The 26,608-nt window shown below is 41.8% G+C and overlaps 1 long non-coding RNA gene across 1 annotated transcript in view; it reads right to left on the bottom strand.

The window, feature by feature from the left end:
- Positions 1-26,608, bottom strand: part of LOC137544006 (uncharacterized) — a 125,574-nt gene that overhangs the window by 16,005 nt on the left and 82,961 nt on the right. The window contains exons 3-7 of the long non-coding RNA XR_011025696.1: positions 25,076-25,172; positions 17,514-17,617; positions 14,698-14,763; positions 10,843-10,920; positions 3,176-3,290 (exon numbers count right to left, since the gene is read on the bottom strand). This is a non-coding gene — a long non-coding RNA (uncharacterized lncRNA). The remainder of the gene's footprint in view (positions 1-3,175; positions 3,291-10,842; positions 10,921-14,697; positions 14,764-17,513; positions 17,618-25,075; positions 25,173-26,608) is intronic.

Consider the following 26,608-nt stretch of genomic DNA (forward strand, 5'->3'; position numbering starts at 1 on the left):
CTTTTTTACAGCCTAACTGCGCTAAGGGGCCAAAAGTCCAATGAGCATCTTTAGGCTTTACAGGGGTGCTTACAATTAGGCACCCCCCAAAATGCCAGGACAGTGAACACACCCCACAAATGACCCCATTTTGGAAAGTAGACACTTCAAGGTATTCAGAGAGGAGCATAGTGAGTCTGTGGCAGATTTCATTTTTTTTTGTCGCAAGTTAGAAGAAATGGAAACTTTTTTTTTTTCTTTTTTTTGTCAGAAAGTGTCATTTTCCGCTAACTTGTGACAAAAAATAAAATCTTCTATGAACTCACCATGCCTCTCACTGAATACTTTGGGATGTCTTCTTTCCAAAATGGGGTCATTTGGGGGGTATTTGTACTATCCTGGAATTTTAGCCCCTCATGAAACCTGACAGGTGCGCAGAAAAGTCAGAGATGCTTGAAAATGGGAAAATTCACTTTTGGCACCATAGTTTGTAAACGCTATAACTTTTACCCAATCCAATAAATATACACTGAATGGTTTTTTTTTTATCAAAGACATGTAGCAGAATAACTTTCGCGCTCAAATGTATAGGAAATTTTACTTTATTTGAAAAATGTCAGCACAGCAAGTTAAAAAAGTCATTTTTTTGCCAAAATTCATGTCTTTTTTGATGAATATAATAAAAACTAAAACTCGCAGCAGCAAACAAATAGCAGCAAAAGAAAGCTGTATTAGTGACAAGAAAAGGAGGTAAAATTCATTTAGGTGGTAGGTTGTATGACCGAGCAATAAACCGTGAAAGCTGCAGTGGTCTGAATGGAGAAAAAGGCTCTGGTCCTTAAGGGGCGAAAAGACTGTGGTCCTGAAGTGGTTAAGTATCCCTTTAAGGTAAGAAAAGTAATTTTAAATTGAAGTTAGTCAGGAACAACTTACTTTGAGTGGTTATTTTGCTTGTAAATGTGCTAAAAGGTTATTTTTATCAATCAGGTGATAAATAAATAATTTATGAAAAGCTTTTTGAATAAAGCCCAGTGTCAGAGGGTGGAGAAACACAAAAAAGTTAATGGTGAATACATTAAGTACCACCTGGGCCTACTCTCCTCCAGGGCGCCATAGCAACTCCTATGGCTATTGCTATGCCCCTGGCAGTGGCGTAGCTTTGGAGCTGGGGGCCCCGATGCAAGTTTTACATTGGGGCCCCCCAAGCACTCTATACATAACAATTAATACGACGCACCAAAACCTGCCAATGGCAACTACAGTGTCAGAGGTGCAAGAAGGGGATGGGGAACAGTGTGTTAATGATTACCACTATTCAAAGTATCTATAGAAGTGATTATTATGAGCACAGGACCAATAAAGAGCTAATACTGCATTTGAGGGAGGGCCCTTTGGGGCCCCTCTGGCCCAAGGGCCCCGATGCGGTCGCTACCGCTGCAACCCCTATTGCTAGGCCCCTGGCCCCTGGTTTGTGGTATGTATATAGGGTGGGGTACAGTGCTGTATTAACTAGGCCTATGTTTAACATTGAATACATAATAATCGAAATCCCTTATTTACTTATAAGCTTTAACAGTAATCTCTGTAATCCATTTCCTGTCTGTGCATAGATCAGTCCTGAAATTGAAATGCAGGTAGTAAATCATAAGTATGGAATTCAGATTACAGGTAGGAAAGGAATCTCTAGAATCCAGTACGGGGTCATTTGAATAAGGAAGTGGGAAGTAGTTACAGCATTACTTATTACACAGTGTACAGACTGCTGGTAATCAGGAAGTGTTTGTAAATATTTGGCAGCTAGTGGGCACTTATACCTCTGCATTTTGGGAATAAATAAAGAATTATAATTACAATATTGGTGAGAGGCAGTTTGGAGTTTAGCTAGCATCATTATTCAGACTAGCTCTGTTCTGTTGATCTATTCTAGTAGCAAGATGAATGGCTGTCACAGGATGATCCAATAGGGAATGCCATTTATGCAAGAAATATGTTACTATTATTGTTTTTATTATTTTGTGTGATCTGATTACCATATGTTTACGAGGAAAAGAGAATAAACGTTAAAATGCTCTCCATGGCAACCAATCCAAATTCTTGGTCTATTTTCTGTAAAGACAAAACCTGGTTGGTTGTTTTTTGGTTGCTAAGATAACTTCTTACCTTTTCTTGTCTCAGCTCTAAAATGGGAAAAGTTTGAATGAACTGGAAGATCTGTGTCTCCAGTACCGGGTTTTGTAGCTTCGGCCAGTCGACGCAAGCGCAGTGTGCTCCCTCCGTACTGCACAGGCGCATGTGTAAGGCAGGCGCTGGAGAGATGGAGGGAGTCACTGCGCATGCGTCAACTGGCCCTGACTGGCCGAAGCAACGAGACCCGGTACCGGCGATAGAGAAGGCTGAGGACGGCGGCGTGGGAGCAATCCATGCGGATGGGGCTGGAGGAAGCCCCAGGTATGTATAAATCTATTATATTTACTCGTCTCTGAGTCTCTTTAAGGCCTGAAACCCACTACAAATTGCAACTCTTTTAATTAGTGTTTTGTAAGCGATTTCATGAGAGTTTTCCGGTGATTTTGGTAGCGATTTTATGTAAGCTTTAAGTACACTTAAGTGTAAGCGATTGTGGTAGCGATTTGCGATTAGAGTTTATGTAAGCTTTAAGTACACTTAAGTATAAGCGATTGTGATAGCGATTTGCGATTAGAGTTTTCAATTCTGATTGGTCCTTTCTAATTATTTAAATTTTTGTTACAGTTTGCAGTAATTTAAAATCACACAATTCGCTATGTGTAGTGAATCGTGGGCGATTTGCCAGCGCCTGTGATGTCCTGCGATTGCGATTTCGCTAATCGCAATTGCTATTGTGGAATCTGTTACATCTATTTACATTGGCAGAGCGTTTAGGGGAATAACTAGTGATTTAAAGCGCTCCCTAAACGGTCAAAAAAGCGCTCTAGTGAGTTCCAGCCCTAAGGCCTCTTGCACATTGCAAGCAATTCAGATTCAGATTCCGCTTTTTAATCTGTTTTTACTTCCGATTCAGATTCAGATTTGCAGTTTGCTCCTTGCACACTGCAAATCTGAATCTGAATCGGAGGTAAAAACTGATTAAAAAGCGGAATCTGAATCGGACTCGCTTGCAGTGTGCAAGAAGCCTAACTGTGATCAGTTCGGGAGATTTACAATAGCCTCTCCCTACCTGCTTCTATGGCTGTGAGACCAGGATCTGCTGCTGCCACATCTCAATGGGAACTTCTCGTCACAGGCAAGAACTTTACAGCCGCATGTAATAAAAAGTATAGTTTCTTCTTTTCCTAGAGACAAATCATAAATAATAATTAATACCCAAACCTGTTATACGTTTAGCAGAAACTCACCAGAAACTCATGAACTAATGGCTTGCTGTCCATATCACACTGCAGTGCGATTTTGGACGTCATGCTGCAGTTTTCTGCAGCATGCACCCCAATCCCTATAGCCATGCATGCCATGGCTAAGGGATTTGGGCTTCGGTTTTGCAGCAGTACGGGAGCTGTGGCTGAATAGGAAACGGCTGTGACTCCTAACGGTAGTAGAGCTAGACCCTTAAAGTGAAAATAAACCTATGATATAATGAATTGTGTGTGTAGTACAGCTAAGAAATAGAACATCAGTAGCAAAGACAAGGGTCTTATATAATTTTCCAGTACAGGAAGAGTTAAGAAACTTCAGTTGTTACCTAGGCAAAAGAGCTTCTTTGAGCTCTTCCACCAAACCTGGGTAGGAGACCTATTTTCTGAAGCATTTATACATCAAAGAAACAGTGATAGGCAGCTTCAGATAACGTTTTACTGGGGAGTTCAAAGGGTCATTGGCCCTGCTCTGTTTCATAGTTTAAAATACAGTGTGTGGTTTGTAAACTGCAAATGTGACAGGATGATGTAATGTTAAAAAAAAATCTATATAACTGAAAGTAAAAATATGAGACTCTTTTCTTTGCTAATAATGTTCTATTAATTATCCGTCCTACACATACCATTCATGATATAAGGTTTTTTTCCCACTTCAGTGTCACTTTAAAACCAGTTTTTACTGCAGACTATATAATACGATTTGTGGATCGTGCGTGGTGAAAGAATTGCTATTGGCCTGTGTTGCTGTTCCCACTGGTGGGGTGAGATTCTTGTTGAATCTTAAAAACAGCTCACTGCCTTTTTTTTGTGGGACTGCTCTTCTGCCTCGTGTGATGCAACCATCCCTGTGCGCCTTGCCTTTTGTAGTGGAAACTCTCCCTTAAGCTGATTCCAGGCATGATGCACAATCTGACCACCCCATGGGGCTTTACATTTTAGCTACCGGTCCCCAGAGAGGTGAAATATTGCTGAGAGTTACACAGAACGCAATCAATTATTTCAAGGTGTGGGCATGAAGCCTTTGAACCTGACGTACCTCCACTCTGCCAGGGATTGTGTTTCTTCATACAAAGCACCAGCTTGGATTCATGATACAGTACAGAGCTTAACCTTTCCATGTGCCAAATCTCTCCAAGCAAATATTTCAAGTAGGGCTTCATTAGATTACTTATAATGTTACTACAATAATAGCCATGACTGATATGTGCTGCCACCATGGAGCTGCGGTGAGCTGAGTTCTTTCTTCTGTAGTTTATGCTGGCAATTGAAACCTTCCAAGGAACATTATTAATAAGTGATCCAACTGGGTTAGAAATATATGTGGTCCAAGGCTGTTATATTTGTTTCAGAACATACCAATCCAGATATCTAAAGCATACCTAGCCGACCTGCACAAAGCCATCACTAGTTTCTTGTGGGGAAGCTAAAGACCTAGGCTAAAATATGAAGTCTTGTCCTTGCCTAAAACTAAAGGAGGAATGGGTCTCCCAGACCTTTCCAGATATTATGCGGCTGCCCACCTGGCCAGGATCATAAACTGGTTAGACAGCACTACTTTCAGGGAATTGGTTAATATCGAAAATTACGACACTCTTCTCCAAAGCCTACCTCGGTGTACACCCGCCTAAGCACTTAAAGTTACCAAAGACCACCTTATCATCACTCCAACGATTAAAACTTCTATAAAAATACACGAAAAAGGAAAGTTTCAGAACATGGTAGTCTGCTAACCCCTCTGAAACACAAACCAAAACTTTGTACCAGGCCTTGAAAAAACATTCTAAAATGGTGGACAACAAACACAACTCTCAGGATAAGAGACCTTATACAAAAAGACACCATCCTCAATTACTCACAAAGTAAGATACTCTCTGGCCTATCTAAGCTACTAAAATGGCAATACTTACAAATCAGACACTATATCACATCACTCAAAACAAACCATAAGCTAAAAAGAGAAAGAACTGTCTGAGGACAAATTCATTTTCACACAACCCAAGAAACACCTCTTAGCGTGGACATACAAATTACTTTCAAAAAATCTAAGTATTACGCTAGTGTATGAAACCCATCTCTAACCGGCAGTGGGACAACATTTTCTTCAACACCCACAAATCCAAAAGAAACTCTTGGGCTCAGGAGCAAAACTTCAAGGTGCAAACACCGTGGTATAAAACACCAGAATCAATACACAAATTTGATAACAAAACATGTCAAATGCTGGAGATATAATATTGACGAGGGTTCACTTCTTCACTTGATGTGGTCCTGCCCATTAATTAGGCCATATTGGTCGGAGATCCACAACATAATACAAAAAGCCATGAACTTTAGGATCCCCCTCGAACTATATGCCTTCCTGCTACACATTGCGGCATACAGTCACAGAGAATATAAGAAAATGGCTCTACCTCTCTTGTTAAAGAGTAACTGTCAGGCTGCAAAAACTAATTTAAACCTATATTCTCCTGTGTTAAACAGTTTAGAAGGAAGCCAAAAAGGCAATACTGAAGTTAAAAATATCTCTTACTTTTGATGTGTGCTGAAAAGCAAGGCTGTTATTCCCAAGCTCTTAAAAGGACGAGAGGCCGCATAACATACTGCAAAGCATTCTGGGGCTGATTCTTCCCACCTTGGGTCCTCCCCTTGGCTGCTAGTGAGAAGTTACAGGCTCATGTTACAGCAGCTTGCAATGCAGTCCAGCTCACAGCACTGAAAAATCACAGGGCAGAGTACACTGCAGGAGTCCGCTATTGTTCCTAGCCACATGGCTAATTAATATTCACTGCACAGTAGTGTTGTCCATTACGATCTTTTTTGTGAGTGGAATCATCAGGAAGCAGGGAGGACATGACGACACAATTGGCTTCATAGGAGACAGACAAACATGGAACCTGCCATGAACTGTCAGGAGCATCATTCTCTGCAAATTCTATATAAAAATTCTGTGAAATCCAAACGTGGACAGTGAAATGCATATGTAAAGTGAGTACAGCCAATATTTACCTACTGATATATGTGTTTTTTTTCTCTGAGACCTTATACCTAACAGCTCCTCTTTAAATGTGGCAAGAGCCCAGATTTCTGTCCTCTGGAAAACTACCACTACCCCGACTATCAAAAGGTGGTTAGCTAAAGTAAAAAAAAAAAAAACAAGAAATGGAAGAATTAATCCAACACAGTACACAGCTTCCGACAGATATAGCAGACGTGGAAAATATACACAACGTCACCAGAATACCAATCTATCATGTCTTAGAGAGTAGAAAAGTTACCTTAAATGGAATATCAGAGGAAAAAAAAACAAGTTCTATTTAACAGGGAGTTCCTCCAGCCCCTGGCAGCCGATATGTCCCTCACGGCAGCTCTGGATGCCACTTGCAATCATGCTCACATGGCCTGGAGCATTCTGCGCGCGCTCATGCAGGTGCAGAAGATGCCAATCTGGTGAGGTTGGCATCTACAACAAAGGGGACCCTGGAGCTGCTGGGAGAGACAGATAGGCTGACAGGGGCTGGAGGAAGCCCCAGGTAAGTAGATCTTTTTTTAATCATCAGATGTTTCCTTTAAGCATACTACATGCACAACAAGGAGGAATAGCTGAGTCTTTATTGAAGGTCAACTGGACAAAGGTGGGTTCCTATAAATACATAACCTAGCTTGAGAAACCTCCCCTCTTTCTCTGCTGTACTTACAGCCGTTTATCCTGTTGTACTTTAAATATGAAAATGCCATTACAAGTACAACTAGACCAACTCACTGTGTCATGTTAATGTTAACCCTATAAAACTGTTATATTTTTGAAGACAAACATAATGTGTTAATACCTAGGAAAATGTCTAACTGCTCTGAATACCAAGCTTTCTGTTATGATTCATAGTAGAAAATAATCTTATTTCTCAGCATCAACATGGGTTTACTAAAGACAGGTCCTGTTTGACTAACATGCACAGCTTTTATGAGGTAGTGAATGCTAATATGGATATTGGGAATGCTGTAGATGTGATATACTTGGACTTTGCAAAGGCCTTCGACACTGTTCCCCACAAAAGTCTGGTGCAAAAGTTGAGGATGCAAGGACTGGGGAAGAGTCTGTGTTCATGGATAGGGAACTGGCTAATAGACAGAAAACAAAGAGTTGTGGTCAATGGATCGTACTCAAAATGGGAGACTGTTAGCAGTGGGGTCCCACAGGGGTCTGTTCTGGGTCCAGTGCTCTTCAATTTATTTGTTAATGACCTAGTAGATGCAGTAGTGAGCAATGTTGCTATTTTTGCAGATGATACAAAATTGTGCAGAATCATCAACTCTCAGGAAGATAGTGTCATATTGCAACAGGATCTGGATAGGATGGCTATATGGGCACATACATGGCAGATGAAATTCAATGTTGACAAATGTAAAGTCATGCATTTTGGACGTACTAATGGTCTAGCACCATACAAAATAAATGGGATACAGTTGGGGACATCAAACTTGGAGAAGGACTTAGGAGTACTCATTGACAACAAGTTAAATAATCATACTCAATGCCAAGCAGCTGCAGCTAAAGCTAACAAAATTTTGGGATGCATTAAAAGGGAAATAAAAACTCGAGATGCTAGCATAATATTGCCCCTGTTTAACTCTCTAGTAAGGCCACATCTGGAATATGGAATTCAGTTCTGGGCACCACATTACAAAAAAGATATTGCAGTTTTAGAGCAGGTGCAGAGACGACTCGAGCAACAAAATTGATACGTGGGATGGAAGGTCTCACTTATCAAGAAAGGTTAGATAAACTGGGTTTATTTAGTCTAGAGAAAAGACGCCTTAGAGGGGATCTAATTAACATGTATAAATATATCAGAGGGCAATATAATAGCTTGGCGGATGAGCTTTTTGTCCCTAGGCCTTCTCAAAGGACTAGAGGACATGATCTGCGCATGGAGGAAAAACTGTTTTAGCCATTTATTTAGGAAAGGGTTCTTTACAGTAAGAGTGATTAAGATGTGGAATGCATTGCCACAGGAAGTCGTTATGGCAAACTCTATACCTGCATTTAAAGCGGGCCTAGATGCTTTCCTTGCGTTGAAAGACATCCATGGCTACAATTACTAGGTAATGCCTAATGATGTTGATCCAGGGATTTTATCTGATTGCCATCTGGAGTCGGGAAGGAATTTTTCCCTTTAGGGGCTAATTGGACCATGCCTTGTAAGGGTTTTTTCGCCTTCCTCTGGATCAACAGGGATATGTGAGGGAGCAGGCTGGTGTTTTACTTTATACTGGTTGAACTCGATGGACGTATGTCTTTTTTCAACCAAAATAACTATGTAACTATATGTAACTATGTAACTATTGCTCTGAATACCAAGCTTTCTGGCAGTCTGTAGCTGTAATTTGTTGTGTACTGTCCTCTGAAGAAACAGGGAGACCCATGAAATGAATGTTAGCAATGATTGCTCTGAATACCAAGCTTTCTGGCAGTCTGTAGCTGTAATTTGTGTACTGTCCTCTGAAGAAGCAGGGAGACCCATGAAATGAATGTTAGCAATGATTGCTCTGAATACCAAGCTTTCTGGCAGTCTGTAGCTGTAATTTGTGTACTGTCCTCTGAAGAAGCAGGGAGACCCATGAAATGAATGTTAGCAATGATTGCTCTGAATACCAAGCTTTCTGGCAGTCTGTAGCTGTAATTTGTGTACTGTCCTCTGACGAAGCAGGGAGACTTATGAAAGGAATGCTGGCAATGATTGCTCTGAATACCAAGCTTTCTGGCACTTTGTAGCTGTAATTTGTGCATTGTCCTCTGAAGAAGCAGGGAGACCCATGAAATGGATGTTACCAATGATTGCTCTGAATACCAAACTTTCTGGCACTCTGTAGCTGTAATTTGTGTACTGTTCTCTGAAGAAGCACGGAGACCCATGAAACGGATGTCAGGCTGATCTTTCATCAATGCATGTTTCTGGTTTTGTGAAAATCTACAATAAAATCTTTGCAAATTTGGAACCAGTGCCCAGCTTTATCCCTCTGCTATTATTGTGTACGTCTGTACACAATAGCTGCTGTGCATCGTTCAGGATTGAATGGTCCTTTAAGTGTATGGTTGTCAGGAGTATAGAGTGCCAGCCAATTGGATCCTCTTTGCCTTATTGTAATTTGGTATTATATAAAAAGGAATTGCCATATACTGGAGTTCAGTTATTTTTAGTTTGAATTTTTTTTATTGAGAAAACAGTTATTTTTGAAAGTAAAAAATAAAACAATAAACATGTATTGAAAGGAAAAATAATCAGCAGAAACCCAAATGCAGAAGTCCAATGATAGAAGTTCTAATCAGGCCCTGAGAGCTACCCTGTGCACTTATCTTATTATACATATCGAAAACATCATAAGATGTTTTTAATATATACATTGTATATGTTTTTATATATAAATTATAATAATTTATAATATAATTATACATTATTTTATAATTCCATTATCAATATTGATTCATTGCTAAACAAAATAATGTTCAAAATAATTATTTTTTTGAAGTTACTGATATTAAAGCGAAACGTTAACCAAGGATTGCTCTTCGTCCCAATCAGTAGCTGATACCCCCTTTCCCATGAGAAATCTTTGCCTTTTCTCCAATAGATCATCAGATGGGTCTGTATGGCTGATATTGTAGTGAAACCCCTCCCACAGAGTTATGTCATGACCATGGTCCTGACAGTTTCCGTTCTGTGAACCTCGTTGCATTGTAGGAAATAACAGCTGTTTCCAACTGCCAAGCATGTAGTATTTTGCTCTGTGCATATGTATAGCTGTAAAAAAAAAAACTTTTAGCCTATCACATTTTTAGGGGGTGGGGTTATAGATAATGGTGCTGTCTGTTTTTTTTTCCATGTCTGCCAGGGGTAAATATGATTACATGCAGGCTGACTGTGGGTCACACAACATGAACAAATTATACAAGTATCGATCATTTCTTGATCTCCTGTCTGTTTTTTAACTTCTCACTTAGCAGTGTATTGATTTATATTTCTCCCCTTTCTGCTAAAGTTCCTCTTTAATTGTTTAGATAAAAACATATGAACCCTATTCCTTTATTCTATTCTTACATACCAACAAGGCAAGGAACAGCAGTCAGATAAATGACACGCTATGCCTGCCTACATCCAGCAGAGTGTGATCAGGGTGGTTGGCTGGACTGTGTATAGGTGATAAGTTCTGGCTCCCTATAGGACCAGTGTGAGCAGTCCCTGCTATGCACACAAGCTGCTCTGTGTAGCGGGGAGTGAGGGGGGAGGGAGGCATTGTCTTCCCACAGACAGGTGCACACAGCATGAGGCTTCAGTCTTTTGAATTTTTATTAGACTCCATCTCCTCGCTCACTCCCTCGGCCTCAGTCCGCTCCCTTCTCCTTGTTATTTTATAATGACCCTCTCCCACTCTGTCAATATCAGCGTATTTCCAATAATGATCTTTTCCTATACTGTACCTGTTTTTACTACTCTTTCTTCTTCTGGCTTTGTTCTCTCTCTCATTTTCTCGGTTATAATGTTCCCTTCGATTTGGCCTGCAAAGCACCAATGATTTTAATGTTATTTAATTCTCCATATCCTGAATGACTGCCAGAAGTTGTACTCACCTAGCGAGGGCGGGTGAGAAATACTGAGACGCTCGCAGCCTGCACTTCCTGCGCAAACGTTTCAAGACAAAAGGCTTTATTCTTTAATAGAAAAATGTGTAGGGGTGGGAAGGGTGTAATCCTCAGCCACATGGCCCAAATGGCCCAATTGGTAAAGAATCTCTAGGGCAGGAGAGCACTGGAGAACAGAGTTAATCCCAGGGCCGTTTCTAGGCATAGGCATGTATGTTCGTGTCGATTTTCTTTATGCCTTCTGGTATTCTCCCATATCCCAATAACACGTAGATTCATTCAAAAAAGGAAAAACGGGCGGCTGAGGCACCCTAGTAAGATGGGAACCGCCATGGGCGGTAATTATATAAACAGCGATTAGAGGCAATAGATGAAAATTTGCGTGCGCGGATTTTATTGGGTGACTCCGGGCGCCAAAATATCCATCTATTGCTGCTGTTTATCAGCCACCCCAGGCACCCAAATTTTTGTGTATTGCCACTAATCGTGGCTTTGCGGTGGGGGTCTTTAGTGTTAGGACTGGGGGGTCCTAAGGGTTTTTTTAGGCGTCACCAGGAGGGAATATTAGGGTTAGGCATCGGTAAAGCAAAGGTCCTATGTGAGAGGAGGGTTAGGTTAGGTCATAGTAAAATATCAGTAATAAATATGTGCGTGCTATGTACATACAAGATAATTATAAGCAACCTAGGCATTTACTTAGGGCACTATCTGCTGGAGGGGGTACCAAAAAACATGCTAAATATACTGTGCTTTATGGTATACACTAATGCTGGCTATATCATGAAAGAAATGTGATGGAACTTTGGAGTCAAAACCCTCCGGGTATCCTCAAGCCTGCGCAAATCTTGCCCTTCTCCGTTGCCTGATGTCACCACAAGCCCCTGTACCACATGACACCAATACATTTAGTGACATCGCTACATGTGCCGGTGTCATGTGTTAGGGCCGGTTCACACGGACGCTTGGCGGCGTCTACCGTCAAGCGTTCGGGACCCATCGGCTAAACTCTCCCATTCAAGTGAATAGGAGCGTTTAGCATTGCGCGGTTACCGTCGATTGCATAAACGCGGCGTTCTGATCCCGATTTAACGCATCGTTTCGGCCGTCCCTAGAAGCCGCATGCAACATCCAGGGACGGCTAGCCGGCGCGGCTTCATGTCCCCCTGCGAGGACGAGATACACCGATCGCGACGATCTCTGTACCGCCGCCACCGAACGGGACGTCACAGGATGACGCTACTTCCTGGCCGCCCCAACGCCGCCTGCCGTCCGCAAGCCTTACAGGTGCTTGCAGTGACGCCAGACACTGGAGGTTGCCAGGATTTGCCCCGCCGTGACAGGTGAGCTTTCACCACTGCATTTACCAGCATTCCTGATAGATACTATCAACTGTTTCTGGAGGGAAATCAATTGAAAGATTGATTGAGTGGCCACATATCGATTCTCCTAATCAGATAAAATTACCAGATCAAGGTTGATCCGCCTGCAAAATCGAGTGATGTATGGGCACCACCCTGACTGTGGCTAGTTTTCCTAGCTGTTTGGAACACGTTCCTACAAGACCTATGTCCAGGTGTATCTCGGAGAATTTATGCTGTTCTGAAGGAAAAGGGTGATCACACCAGATATAGATTTGATGTAAGGTGTTACTATTTTCTGTTTATGCACCGTGTAAGTTGTTATTGGCTATTCATTGCATTATTTTTGAAAGCATTTTTACATCATGGCATTTTTCACAAGTGGCTGTATAGCGCTGTATGTTTACATATCTATTTAGTGCTAAATAAACAACCCTATTTAAAGGGGCACATACAAACACATACAAATAAGAAGTACGTTTTTTTCCAGAGTAAAATGAGCCATAAATTACTTTTCTCCTATGTTGCTGTCACTTACAGTAGGTAGTAGAAATCTGACAGAAGCGACAGGTTTTGGACTAATCCATCTCTTCATGAGGGATTCTCAGGTATTTATTTTCAAAAGCCCTTAGTGAATGGCAGTTGCTCTGTCCAACAGCCAAAAAACTGTGTAGCGAGCAGGGAAAGCTGGGCAGCATCCTTGTTTAAATCTTTTTTAGGGTATATCTTTATAAAGCATTAAAGCCTTGCTGAGAATCCCCTATGAAGAGATGGACTAGTCCAAAACCTGTCGCTTCTGTTAGATTTCAACTACCTACTATAAGTTACAGCAACATTGGAGAAAAGTCATTTATGGCACATTTTACTCTGGAAAAAACGTACTTCTTATTTGTCTATGTTTGCACATATTTTACATTTTAAAATTTTTCGCCATAGTGCCCCTTTAAATAGGGCTGGTCTCTGCATCCAGGCATCATTATGTATCAACGTACTGCGCTTGCGCAGTCTGTAATGGTTAAGGGCTCTGCCTCTGACACAGGCGACCTGGGTTCAAATCTTGCCTCTTCCTGTTCAGTTAGCCAGCAGCACCTGTTCAGTAAGGATTCCTTGGGCAAGACTCCCTAACACCGCTTACTGCCTACCGAGTGCGCACTGGTGGCTGCAGCTTAAGCTTTGAGTCCGACAGAAAATGTTTTTTGTCTTGTCTAAAAAGGGAGTGAGCGGCAGGGAGGCACAACCTAGCACCCGTTAATTTGAAACAGGTCTAATGGCTAGTACAATAAATAATGAAAAATGTAAACTTTAAAATACATATACTTACCGAAATGGTTCCCGTAATGTTCTGTAACAATTATAGGTAATGTCTACAAACTTTATTAGCAGAAGTTGGCGCTAAGGAGACTAGAGCACCTAAGCTGCAAGTTCCAAAGAGGGAATCCCAAGACCCTCAAAAATCAACTATAAACAGTTTATAAATAAGGAACACGCGCTAATGATAATGATTTAATCTATAAAATTCTCATGTACATAGATAAAATGGTAAAAAAACCACACCTATAACAAAACACTCGTGCCTTTCATACTATTCACAATCATACCATGAATTCATCAGGTGTATCAAAAACCTCTTCCTAACAACCTGAGCTAATTAAGATCTACACCTAGACTCTTGATTGCTTATTGGCAGTCCTTAATAGCATAGGATTCCTGGAGCATAGAAAAAAGGCTTTTTTCTTTTCTTTCTTTCCAGCAACTATTCCAAAAATAATCGTATATTAAGATCCTATTCATGAGAAGAGTTGATCAATTTTGTGCAATAAACAGGTATCAGTTCCAACAGTGCATCACTCAGCCTCAGTGAATTCAGCCCGTTTGATATGTGCTGTCAGTTTTTCACACAGGCATCTTTTAAGACTTTATAAGTCACACTGCATAGATTAGCCTCAGTGGATTCAGCCCGTTTCATATGTGCTAACAGTCTCGTTTACAAGCGCTTTTTCAAGCGTGACTTTACAGCAAACGATGTTCAATCAGAGTACCTCTATGTCTTAGAAGCTCCTCTCCCCGATCTTCAGGTAATGATTGGTATTTGCTGCAAAGAATCAAAATTGCTCATAATGAAGCAAACACTTGGCAAGTTGCAGTTTCTTCTTTCTGGCTTTAGTTAATCAACTAATTCTTCAGCATGTAACGGCTTAATTACATTAATTACAGTAGTCCCAAAGCCCTGCATGATACAGAAAAACAGCCACGCAGTCTGCGCTAGGAACTTTGTATACTTTAATCACATTATTTCACAAATAGGAACAATACAATGTGTAATGTTATCTGGTACCTTTTTAGTTACAGGGAGGCAGGAGCTTCTGTGCAAACTAGAAAAGGCCCTGAAGTTGTCCTTTGCCTGTGATAGGGATTAGATTGTCAGTGACATGATGACTATATACACTGTGAAGTGCTGTGCAAGATGTCAATGCTAAATAATACAAAGTTACAGATTACCCAGCAAGCTAGGAGTGTGTAAGAGGCTAAAAGGTTAAGCAAAACAAAAGTTGAAGAGAAATCGAGAGCCCAATATGGTGTATATACTCGCATACAAGCCGAATTTTTGACCCCCAAAAAGGCAGCAGCCCGCCGCGCTGCTGTGATACACTGACACTCGGTGAGAAAGAAGAGGAACGCGGATTAGGAAGCGGCCGCTGTCTAAGAAGGTAAAATAGCAGCGGCGGCCGCGGGGGGAGCGGGGGGGGAGGGAGCACTACCCACTACCCACTACCCACCTATGCTGGGCACTATACTAGGTAAACTGGGCACTATACTAGCTAAACTGGGCACTATACTAGCTAAACTGGGCACTATACTGGCTAAACTGGGCACTATACTAGCTAAACTGGGCACTATACTAGCTAAACTGGGCACTATACTGGCTAAACTGGGCACTATACTAGCTAAACTGGGCACTATACTGGCTAAACTGGGCACTTTACTAGCCATACTGGGGCACTATACTGGCTAAACTGGGCACTATACTGGCTAAACTGGGCACTATACTGGCTAAACTGGGCACTTTACTAGCCATACTGGGGCACTATACTGGCTAAACTGGGCACTATACTGGCTAAACTGGGCACTATACTGGCTAAACTGGGCACTTTACTAGCCATACTGGGGCACTATACTAGCTAAACTGGGCACTATACTGGCTAAACTGGGCACTAAACTGGGCACTTTACTAGCTAAACTGGGGCACTATACTAGCTAAACTGGGCACTATACTGGCTAAACTGGGCACTATACTGGCTAAACTGGGCACTATACTAGCTAAACTGGGCACTATACTGGCTAAACTGGGCACTATACTAACTAAACTGGGCACTTTACTAGCCATACTGGGGCACTATACTAGCTAAACTGGGCACTATACTAGCTAAACTGAGGCACTACCTACCTATACTGGGCACTATACTGGCTATACTGGGCACTTTACTAGCTATACTGGGCACTTTACTAGCTATACTGGGCACTATACTAGCTATACTGGACACTACCTACCTATACTGGGCACTATACTAGCTATATTGGGACACACTGGGGGGCTGCACCAATCCAGCATTTCCTACCCCTGGCTTATATGGGGGTCAATCATTTTTCCCTGTTTTTTCAGGGAAAAGTTGGGGGGTCGGCTTATATGCGGGTCGGCTTATATGCGAGTATATACGGTATGTCAAAATTGATTGGATAAATGAAACAGTGAGATGGTAATACTCACAAACACGGGTTACCACCTAGGTAACCACTCATTAGGCAGGTGAGGAGATTAGACCTGTCCTCACTCAGGATTAAGAAGTCGCTCTCTGTAGATAGGAAGAAAGGGGGTAGATCACCCTTCCTCCTGGGGTGGACTCAAATATATTGGTAGGTGAACAGAGGCGCCAGAAGGATAAAAGTACATAAAATTTTAAAAAAATTGCTGGGAGGAAGTGGTGGACTCGCCTCCGTTAAAGCAGACACCAAGGACTGTAAATATATAGATATACACATTTATTGAAAATACCCCAAAGATGCAACACGTTTCGCGGGCACAGCCCACTTCTTTAGGCAATAAGCAGGGGATAAACAACAGCAATTCAGTTATAGCAAGCAGAGCACCAACAATCAATCACAGAGGTGCTCTGCTTGCTACAACTGAATTGCTGTTGTTTATCCCCTGCTTATTGCCTGAAGAAGTGGGCTGTGCCCGCGAAACGCGTTGCATCTTTGGGGTATTTTCAAGCAAAGCAAAAGTTTGCCTTTTTAAAGAGAACCCGAGGTGGATTTTTAAAATCTTAATAGGACATAGAGGCAAAATGACATGCCTCTGTGTCCTTCTATTGCCACTGCTAGTCCCACCCCGCCCCTCCCCCCGGGCTCTGCTGTCCCCCCTGATAAATAGCGCCAGGCTAGAAACAATCTGCTGGTTTACCTGAGGCTTGTCAATCAGTTTCTCTGCATTGCCTCCCCCGCCTCCTCCACTACAAGCCGCTCCCCGCCTCCGCTAGCTTCCTCCAATCGGAAGCTATGCCACGACCAGGGAGTACTTCCTGTTTAGCACTACAGGCCTGTACTGTATATCCCCAAACATTCAGGCAGGGTTCACACATAAGGAAATCCACAGCATTTTGGCACATATAAAAACAACGCATGCAGAATCGCATGTAATGATAGTCTATGGTGACGCATAGTGTTCAAAAAAGATACAACCTGCACTACTTTCCCGCATAACCCATGTGGTTTTTATTTTTATAGAGATTAATGTCTACTGAAAAAAGGCAAGTTAACGTGCTCTGCAAACCCACAATTGTATGACAATACTTGCGCCGATGCAGGTGTCATCCCCCTTCAGTGGATTTACTAAGAACATTGTGGGCCCAATTCTGACAATGCTTTCACCAAAAGTAGTACTCCAACAAGCTAAAGTAGAGTAGTGGCAAAATATATGTATTCCTACTACATGCATTTATTTATTTATTTTATAAATCAGTAATTGGGGAGCACATCTACAGGAGCACTGCGACTCCTGTCTAGTCCTCAATGCAGTAAACACATCTTGTGTTCATAAATATGTAATTTAAAAAAAAAACATGATTTCACTGTATTAAAAATGACCTTTCTTACTTCAGTCTGCATCCAGTGAAGAAAAAAATGTTTTTTTTTTTCCTCGTAGCTATGGTAACAACCTTCAGTGTGACTACCCAGCCAGAATCCTTGTGTCTCAGGTCCTGCAAATGAGAAAATATTACATGAAGCTTTCTTATTAGTATTTTTTTTAACAATTTCCATCACACAATGCTGACATTTATGCACGCCTCCCAACTTTTTGAGATAAGAAAGAGGGACACTTATGCCCCCGCCCCTGTCACACCCCTGATCATGTTATCACAATCGCCTTAGGAATCGATGCACAGAGTGCTGGTGGGACTTAAAAGCGCTACAGTGATTTCTAGTGAGTTCCAGCCCTTAACTGGTGAGTTCCAGCGCCTTAATTACAATCTGGATTCCCGAGCAATGTTACGTTTTTTGTACTGGACGTTTCATCCCAGTAATGAGATACTTATTAGAAGGTCTATGTTTGAAGAAAAGGTTTAGTAGTTTTTTTTATAATCATAATTGTTTGATTCATTTAATTGTATAATTATAAATGTGTTAACAAAGGTGTTTATTTTTTACTGGACTTGTATGAAATTTGATAAAATATTACTTTTGTTGAGAGCGCCACCTGCTGGATTGTATTATGACATTTTCTTGAGCATAAAATAGTCTCACTTTAATGCTGCAGCAAATAAATAGTCATCTTTACTGAACTAGCTGGCCATGTATGTATTTTTTCTCAACAACTTTTACCCACAACTTATCTGATTGATTCGTTTTTGATCGAGTTTTGGACAGTTTTTGGTCAGATATGCAAATCATCCCTTTTCGCCCTTGGTAAGCCAAGCAAGCATCCAGAACCGCTGGTGTATAGCAAGCTTATAGCTTTAAGTTTTACACAGACTTAAAGCTATAGGCTTGCTATACACCAGCGGTTCTGGATGCTTGCTTGGCTTACCAAGGGCGAAAAGGGATGATTTGCATATTCAGTAGAGCATTGTGGGTAACCACAAATGTTCACTTATAACTGAATTATTGCAAATTTCCTTCTGTTTTAACAAGGCAAATTACACCAAGCTTTGCTTTTTTAGTAGGAGGGCTTTTTGGTTCCTTTTATCCCCCTATACATTCCTAGTAGTTTGGATCACCCTAAGCTGCTTGGTTACTCTGTTGGTCAGATATGTTGGCTATTTTCTGTGAGAGGGGGAAGGGGAGTCGATGGCCACATAGTGTTGCACTGCATTGAGCAGTAAAATGCTTGTAGTTTAATCAAAGCACAAAAGGACCAATAAGCCCCATATCATCATACTTGTGCGGGTGAAGCAATGCCGCGCTTCTGCATGTACAGGAGCGTGGACCAAGTACTTCCAGAGGCTTCCGGGCAGCAGCCAGTAACTTCTCTCTTTTTTAGGTAAGTGTTTTTTATTCTACTCCACCTTGGGTTCTCTTTAAATTATACGGAGTAGTACTTATCTTTCAAGCTACACGTGAGGTCCAAGTTATCTTAAAGAGGAACTTTAACCAATCTTTATTCCAATTAGTAGCTGATACCCCCTTTCCCATCTGAAATCTTTACCTTCTTGAACAGATCATAAGAAAAGTATATATGGCTGATATTGTGGTGAAACTCCTCCCAAAGCGTGATGTCATGACCATGGTCCTGACTGTTTGCTGTCTGTGAATCTTGCTTCATTGTGGGAAATAAGGGCTATTTTGAACTGCCAAGCAAAAATATCTCCCTCTGTGCACAGTAACGAACATTCTGAACAGATCACCCGGCAGGACTAAAGATGTCACCACCAGTGATACATTTCATAATGTAAGTCAGGGAGAGGAGAGAATTTACAATGGGTAAATACTGACTAAATCTCACTAATATTATAAATGTGAGAGTTTGGATGTTTGTTACTCGATCACGCAACAACGGCTGAACGGATTTGAATGACATTTGGCACACAGATAGTACCTTACCTGGAATAACATATAGTATACTTTTTATCCCCATATCCAAAAAGTGGGTGGAGACAAATACAAATTTCACTGGGAAAATATAAACTGCAGTCATTCTTACACTGGTAATGGCAGGGTTCTCAAACTTTGCACAGTTGGTCACTGGGTGACTGGGATTAATATTCAGAAAAGTGGGTGGAGCCTACAAAAGCCAATCGAAATTCACCTATTGATTTTCAATAGGAATATTTAATTGGTGCCATTCTTGCACTGTTAATGGCACACGCCTCAAACCTGGTACAGTTGGTCATTGGGTGACGGAGTTTCAAATTCAGAAAAGGGGGTGGAGTCACAGCCAATTAGATTTGTCTCATTTCAATGCAAATTATTGATGCCGAAGACCGCAAAGCTCACACACTAGGTCATTGAGTAATTGTGTGGTGTTAGGCTTAGAAAAAGTGGGGGGAGCCAACACCAGCCAAATGGGCTGGGCCATCAGGTAGTACACTATAAATGAAAATTGTAAAAATAAGCAATTTTATTCATTATGTTATTTTCACTACAGTTCCTCTTTAAAGAGACTCCGTAACAAAAATTGCATTCCGGTTTTTTATCATCCTACAAGTTCCAAAAGCTATTCTAATGTGTTCTGGCTTACTGCAGCACGTTCTACTATCACCATCTCTGTAATAAATCAACTTATCTCTCTCTTGTCAGACTTGTCAGGCCTGTGTCTGGAAGGCTGCCAAGTTCTTCAGTGTTGTGGTTCTGTGATGCATCTCCCCCCTCCAGGACCCTCTCTGCACACTGCTGTGTGTTATTTAGATTAGTGCAGCTTCTCTCTGCTCTATTATCTTTTACAAGCTGGATAAATCCTCCTCTGTGCTGGCTGGGCTTTCACATACTGAGGAATTACATACAGGCAGAGCTGTCTGCACTCTGCAGGAAGAAACAGCCTGACACTTCAGTGGAAGATAGCTGCAGGGGGAAAGAAACACACAAATGATCTCTTGAGATTCAAAAGGAAGGGTGTATACAGCCTGCTTGTGTATGGATGTATTTTCTATGTGTGGACATACTGTTCATCAACCTACTTCCTGTTTTGGTGGCCATTTTGTTTGTTTATAAACAAACTTTTTAAAACGGGTTTTAACCACTTTTAATGCGGCAAGGAGCGGCGAAATTGTGACAGAGGGTAATAGGAGATGTCCCCTAACGCACTGGTATGTTTACTTTTGTGCGATTTTAACAATACAGATTCTCTTTAAGCTATGTATCCACGAGAAGACGGCAGAAGATGATCAGTGAACTACCGGCGACCTGCGATCTGCCGAACGATTGTACCCCTATCCATCTTCTGCAGTGGGTATGCACAATGGCACATGACGGGGGCGACGTGATTGTGGCATGGGTGCCATACGATCGGAATGATCATCAGCGATTGCGACAGTCCTGATGGTCGTGATCACCGCACGCAGCTAAACACTGTTTACTTAATTTAGGTTAACTGATGTTACAAGATGTTGCTTCATAAAGCGGAAAACGGTCCTTTGTCAGGAAACGTTGCCGGGAATATCACATGGTGGGTACCTGCCTGAACAGGTGCCCATCGCTGCTCTAAAGAGAGACACGAATCTGTTGTCAGTTGTCATTGCATCACGCTGCCATTATGGAGGTGTATGCTCTTGGGGCCAGTAATGAAGAGAGCTATCATGCTTGTAACATTCGCTGTAAAGTGCTGAATACTATATATTATTTCTATAGACTAATGGAGACTCAATGGCTTATAGGCAGAGATCACTCACCAACACACTAGAATCAAAAGGTAGCGATGGCTGAGTTATGGAAGTTCCTGACGTTGAAGTGGGAGTCACGGTGATTATTAACTGCTCCCAAGAAGCATAATGGGGAGCTATAATTCAGCCTCTTTCTGCTTTATCATTACATCTCAGCTGACATTCCCAATTAATTTCCATGACCTCATCCACGGTTATGGGATGCAATATGCATTTTCGGAATCAGAGTAGAGCTGCCAAGTTTCGTACGTAGCTGGATGCCTTGTCCAAAGTTCTGAGAATCCCTTTTAACTATGAAGACCCTGCGAGTATTCCGCCCCCTTACCTCCCTGGTCTACGGTCTATGGGCTAGAGGGGCTGAACACACGGGCAAGGGTGGTGTCACCGGATTTCAAGAAGATCGCCCTTCAAACAAGCCACTACATTAACAAGATGACTTCTCTGCTCACTAGGAACCCTTTTTTTTTTCTTGCAAAGCATTCTGTTCCTTCATTTATTGACACACTCACTCAAATCTGCTTCTCATCCCTTTGTCTCTGTCCTCTCCCCTGCTGCAGTCCGGGAAGTAGGAGATATATCTTCTCGGGGACAGTAACTGCTGGTGGTGTCACCCTTCTATAAATCTCCAGGTGATTGCTGGGAGTCTGGGATGGAAGGGAAACAGGAGACACAACAGCGCAGACAGTGGCCTTCTAACCATTATGTATAAATATATACATTACCTTCATTCAGAAACTGGAGAGCAGACCTGTCTGGTAATATACAGCCAACCTGAGTCATGCTAAGTTCCTGTCTGCAGCACATCTACTTCCATGGCTATTGCTGTGTCTCTCTGTCTCTGCAGGGTCAGCCCTACCTTTAAAGGGAACCTGAAGATAGTAAAAATAAAAAAAAATAGTGGCTTCTACCAGCCCCTGGCAGCCACCTTGTGCCTGTGCTTGTCCTCAACGCTCCACGTCGGTCCTCAACGATCAACGCTACCCCACCGTGGCGCAGTTTCGGTATCGCTGGCTCTGCCACTAATTCTATAAGTCACTGGCCCAGAATCAGCATGAAGATCAAATGCTTTGACTCTGGTCTGACTCCACTGGCTGCATGCTTGTTGTAGGTGTGTGACTAAAAAATAACTAAAGCCAAAAGCTCAGCATGACAGCCAGGTAACTGGCATTGTTTATAAGTGAATGAAGATGGCTCCCTCTGTATTCTTTTCACTCCAGGATGCCTTGAAAGAACCACTATCGCAAAAAGACAAAACAATTTCAGACTCATTTGTGCCAGAGTAGAATGCACTATACATTTCTTTTTTTTACAGACATTGTTGCTACTGGTAGGTAGTAAAAAATCTGAAATGTTTCGGACTAGTCCGTCTGCTCATGGAGATTCTCAGGGTTTTCTTTATTTTCAAAAATCACTTACTGACCCCTTCAGTTATTCAGTTCAACTACTAAAATAGCGTGGAGGTTGGCTGGTATATTTGTACAGATTATTTCCAGGAAGTGCCTATGTAGGGAGTCAAGGAAATAATATGAGGAGATGGACAAGTCCAAAACCTGACAGATCTGTCAGATTTGTATTACCTGCTGTAAGTGACAGCAACATAGGAATAAAATCATTCACAATACATTTTACTCTGGGAAAAATGTATGTCTTATATGTATGTGTATATATGTATCTTATTTTTTTTTTTTTCATGATTGTGCTCCTTTAACCACTTCACAACTGAGGGGTTTTACCCCCTGACCACCAGAGCAATTTTCTCCTTTCAGCGCTCCATCCATTCATTCGCCTATAACTTTATCATTACTTATCACAATGAAATGAACTATATCTTGTTTTTTTCACCACCAATTAGGCTTTCTTTAGGTGGGACATTATGCCATTTTTTATTTTATTCTAAATGTGTTTTAATGGGAAAATAGGAAAACATTTGGAAGAAAAAACATTATTTTTCAGTTTTCCGCCATTATAGTTTTTAAATAATGCATGCTACTATAATTAAAATCCATGTAACTTATATGCCCATTTGTCCCAGTTATTACACCATTTAAATTATGTCCCTATCACAATGTTTGGCGCCAATATTTTATTTGCAAATAAAGGTGCATTTTTTTCAGTTTTGCATCTATCCCTAATTACAAGCCCATAATTTATAAAGTAACAGTGTTATACCCTCTTGATATAAATATTTAAAGATTTCAATCCCTAAGGTAACTATTTAAGTTTTTTTTAATTGTAATTTTTTAAAATTTATTTCAAAAAATAAATAAATATTGATAACAATTGGGGAGTGTGGGAGTTAATTAGTTAAAATTAATAGTACAAATAATTTATTTGTATGTGAAAAAAATGTTTGGGTGTAGTATTACTTTTTTTTTTTTTAGGCGTCCTGCAAGCGTCGGAAGGACGCTTGCAGGAAGGGAGGCTGGGAAACTGAGTTTTTTTACAATGATCACGCTGCTTCTCGTAGAAGCATGCCGATCATTGCGGGGGCAGAGATCAACGAACGGGAATGGATTTTCCCGTTCATTGATCTCCGGGCTAGCGGGCAGCGGCGTGCACGATCCCGGGAGTGTGAGTGGGAGCGCGGACAGCGGCGGCAGCGGCGGGGGGTGCGTATATCTACGCTCCGGGCGGGGAAGTGAAGTCCAAAGGAGCGAAGATATACTGTACCCTGGCGGCGAAGTGGTTAAAGTGGTCTAAAATTCTGACATATCATTCAATAAAAATATGTCTTCCTACTTTTTTTTTACCATTACGGTTTTCATATTTGCTTTTGTGCACAAGTAATATTTTCTGTTTACAAATTACAAATTCTCAAAGTACAATTCATCTGCTCTGAAAGCTGCCATTGCATTTTATTGCATAGCTGCTGTATTTATATATTAAAATCTATCTACTGATCACTTCTCAGCTGCACACATACTAGAAGCAAAGAGAGCACAGTTTCAGCACTTTGCTAATGTTTACTAAATGTACCTGACAAAGGAATGTAAACAAAAGATAATGTTATCACCTCTTCAGATGCAGCCAGAAGCTTTCCACTGAAGCAAGGAGCTTTCCACTGAACAACAAAGTTCTGTGTTTATCTGTTTGAACGCTGTTCTGCTACAATTTTTTTTGTGGTAGTAGATTTTATGCTGTAAATACCCTTTCAGAACAAAGAGGAAATGCTGAGTTTTATATCAATTTAAACTGCATGCAGACATCAGATATCATTCCCCAGTTTGATAGATCACAATGTAATTGGGCAGCAAGTTGAAGTTTCTGTAGGCGTCCCCTGACCCCACTGTTCAGAAAGGAAAAGCAATTTACTGGATTGAATTGGAGGCCTGAAATCCACTAGAGCGCTTTTTTGAGCATTTAAGGAGCACTTTAAATTGCTAGCGATTTCCCTAAATGCTTTGCCAATGTAAATAAATGTAACCAATTCCACAGTAGCGATTGCGTTTAGCAAAATCGCAATCACAGGACATGCAGCATTTTGGGAGTGTTTGCGCTTCAATGTAAAGTAGTAAAGCGCTGGCAAATTGCTCATGAATCGCTACACATAGCGATTTGTGAAAACTGTAAAAAAAAATTTATAATAATTTAAGAGGACCAATCAGAATTAAAGCATGCTCAGTAGGCAGTAGCAATGTTAGGGAGTCTTGCCCAAGAACTCCTACTAAATAAGTGCTGGCTTACTGAACAGGAAGATGCAGAGACTTGAACCCAGGTCTCCTTCGTCAGAGGTACAGCCCTTGACCAGTACACTATCCAGCCACTAAATAATATAAATTCATGTCCAGCTGCTTATGGAAATCTGCAGGTAAATAACAGTTCTAAAGAAAAAAACTTTCTTACCATGGTTATCGGGATGTCCGAGGGGTCACCAGGATAGCACATGAGAGCTGCCAAACGAACACCAAAGATCTATATCTACGCTGGCCGCATCTTCTTCCTAAAGCCAGAGTTACATGTTAGAAACTAAAAATCACTGAAAATGTTACACAGTTTCACTAACAATCGGCATCAGTATTTTCCATTCCCGTACCCAGGGCCGGTGATACCATAGAGGGAAAGGGGGCAATTGCCCCAGGGCCCCAGAGCCTGTAGGGGCCCCCAAGTTGTCCCCCTCATACTTAATTGTTGTTCCCTGTGGGTCCCTGCAGAGTCTTCAGCAGAGTAGCATCTCACCTGGCCTGGCTCAGGGGCCCTGGGGGGAAATTTGGCTGCAACAAAGGGCCTCTACTGCGGCTTTTTGGTTGGGGGGTGTCTATTGAGGGGCCCTTGGGTTAATATTGCCTGGGGGCCCCATTGTTACTACAATTGGCCCTGCCCGTACCACCAATAGTGCAAGCCTTGCTTATATATGTGGTAACCAATGGTGATGCTAGGGCCTAGCATGTGGGGCATGTGCTCTATCCAGGTGCCCTGGGTCTCCAACTACCACATTTGTTATTACTGTTATAGCTTTGTGTGAGGCAGAAAGCAAGAATTGTTTTATGTGCAAGAGTATGCCCTGCGGTAGCAGCCTGGGAACTGAAGAAAGTGCCTACTGTGTCTACTAGTGCTATAGTCTGGTTAGATGAGGCTCTGAAAGTCACACCCTACCAGGTTTCTTCTCCTTCCCTTAAAAGCAGGGCTGGACTTCAGGAAAGGCCACAAAGGCCCAGGTCTTGCATGGCTGCTACCTGAAGGGGCAGCCGTGCAGGGTAAAGGGGCTGCTAATATGGAAAAGAAGCCTGCAAACGGGGAGCAACATATGGAAGAGGAGAGATGTTGGCTCAAGGGAGATGTAGATGACAGAGAGGGACTGCTGTACATGGATGATACACACAGAAGAGGCGGGGCTGAACATGGAATGGGAGGGGCACTGTTGTACATGGATAGGGAACAACTAGAAGGTTGGCTTAGGGGCCAAAAAGGTAGACATCTCACTACTATTTGTCTCCTTGCCAGAAAGTGGAAAGGTAGTTTTCCGTGTATTTGACAGGGTTAAATGATCTAAATACCTCCAGAATTTGGTTTCACCCTCGGATCCACTTTGTTGTAGATGCGTTAAATTTCTAATTGTATTTCAGACCAAAGAATCTCTGGGCAATCCCAAACTACATGGAAGAGTTCAGCTGCGTTCTTCCAATTGAGAGAATCGCACAGCTGTCAGGAGTGGTTGCTGGTGCAGGTCAGGATCCCAATGGCAACAATATCAAGGAAATCAAAGGAGGGGTCCGCACACAGGCTTGATCCAGGAACTATGAAAAACGTTATTGTTCTCACACACACGGTGTGACATCGGACCATCACAGCCTACTATAGTTTCGGAGCCACTAAGGTCCCCCTTGTCAAGGCCTAGGCCGACTAACATGTACATGTGTGCGGACCCCTCCATTTACT

The sequence above is a fragment of the Hyperolius riggenbachi genome, chromosome 2, assembly GCF_040937935.1.
Source record: "Hyperolius riggenbachi isolate aHypRig1 chromosome 2, aHypRig1.pri, whole genome shotgun sequence".
Lineage (NCBI taxonomy): Eukaryota > Metazoa > Chordata > Amphibia > Anura > Hyperoliidae > Hyperolius > Hyperolius riggenbachi.